Source organism: Aptenodytes patagonicus, chromosome 2 (assembly GCF_965638725.1).
Source record: "Aptenodytes patagonicus chromosome 2, bAptPat1.pri.cur, whole genome shotgun sequence".
NCBI lineage: Eukaryota > Metazoa > Chordata > Aves > Sphenisciformes > Spheniscidae > Aptenodytes > Aptenodytes patagonicus.
Window position 1 is genome coordinate 109,602,052 of NC_134950.1, and position 2,124 is coordinate 109,604,175.

A 2,124-nucleotide genomic window follows, 5' to 3' on the forward strand; every position below is an offset into this window, starting at 1 on the left:
CAACTCTGCAGACACCAAGGTCAGTGAAGAAGGAGGGGGAGGAGGTGCTCCAGGTGCCAGAGCAGAGATTCCCCTGCAGCCCGTAGTGAAGACCATGGTGGGGCAGGCTGTGCCCCTGCAGCCCATGGAGGTCCACAGTGGAGCAGATATCCACCTGCAGCCCATGGAGGACCCCATGCCAGAGCATGTGGATGCCTGAAGGAGGCTGTGACCCCATGGGAAGGTCACGCTGGAGCAGGCTCCTGGCAGGACCTGTGGACCCATGGAGAGAGAGGAGCCCACGCTGGAGCAGGTTTGCTGGCAGGACTTGTGACCCCGTGGGGGACCTATGCTGGAGAGGCCTGTTCCTGCAGGACTGCACCCCATAGAAGGGACCCATGCTGGAGCAGTTCATGAAGAACTGCAGCCCGTGGGAAGGACTTATGTTGGAGAAGTTCATGGAGGACTGTCTCCCATGGGAGGGACCCCACGCTGGAGCAGGGGAAGAGTGTGAGGAGTCCTCCCCCTGAGGAGGAAGGAGCAGCAGAGACAACATGTGATGAACTGACCTCAACCCCTATTCCCTGTCCCTCTGTGCCGCTGGAGGGGAGGAGGTAGAGAAAATCGTGAGTAAAGTTAAGCCTGAGAAAAAGGGAGGGGTAGGGGGAAGGTGTTTTTAAGATTTGGTTCTATTTCTCATTATCCTACTCTGATTTGATTGGTAACAAATCAAATTAATTCTTGTCCCCAAGTTGAGTCTGTTTTGCCCGTGACGGTAATTGGCGAGTGATCTCTCCCTGTCCTTATCTCGACCCACGAGCTTTTCGTTATATTTTTCTCTCCCCTGTCCAGCTGAGGAAGGGGAGTGATAGAGCAGCTTTGGAGGGACCCTGGAATCCAACCAAGGTCAACCCATCACAACAAGGGAGGGCCTCATGGAAAACTTCTACTGTGGGCTAATAGCACATCTAGGTTTTGTAGAGGTTGGAGAGTTAAAGCAGTGCCCTTGGAGCAATTCCATGACCCATAAGGAAGTATTTGCTGTGTTTCCCTATCGCTCCTATTTTTTCTTTCTTCTTAGCCATCATCTCTTTGTAGTACAGCATCATCTCTTTCCCTGCTCCTCTAACATCTGTCACAGTCATGCCTTCAAATCAGTCAGCCTTTAAAAACATATTCATTTTCTACCTCCCTTCTGCCCTCCTTCCCCAGTCTCTCTAATTCTTCAGCTAATTCTTCGGTTAATTCTTCAGCTAACTCTGAATTCAGGTAAGTGCCAGGGCAGTTTCTCATGCCTTGAGAACAGCAAGCGATGCCCTGAAGTACTTTCTGCAAGATGAAAAGGAGAAATCTAGTAACATAACAAACTCCTGCAATCATACAGACAGGAATAGGCAGTCTCTGGATATGATTTTCTTTTGCTCATCAAAATGTGGATTTATTGTTTCTACCTATCAATTTTAGGTGGTGGACTTATTATGGAAATGTACATTCTTGTTACTAGATTTGTTGAGAGTACTTTTTGCTTCACAAAAATCTCATTGTCTTTGACTTACAAAAGCAAGCTGCATACTTCCTACGAAATGAACACATCTCAACAGGTATCATATTTTGCACATTTGCAACGTGAATGTTCTTCATAAACACACATATACACGTATACATACATACATGTATGTATTTTATTTTTCAAAAAAATTCTAAATATGCAGATTTTCCCTAGTTTTATCATAATAAGACACTTCTCTGGATTCCTCTGGTGGCTTTTTTCCCCAGCTTTGATTCCCATAAAATTTTCTACTAAATGCTTGAGTCGTCATCACTCAACTCACAGTTTGTCTGATTATCATTCATGCACAAAGCCACGGCAAAAGTCGAAACAAAATAAAACTTTAATCCTTAACTGTTGATAAACAAATGACACAGTATATTACACAGATGCAACTGCATGTTCAAAGGGCAAATAAAACATAATTTTGTTTCTATTAAGCAGTTATTACTATTAAGTGAATACTGACTGTTGTGTTAACAGAAATGAACGACACAGTCCAGCAAAGCCAAAAGCTGGGGTGGTAATCACAGCGCACAAAGCACTATTGTGATTCAAACAACTCTTCTCACCAGATCTTCTTGAAAACCTGTGTG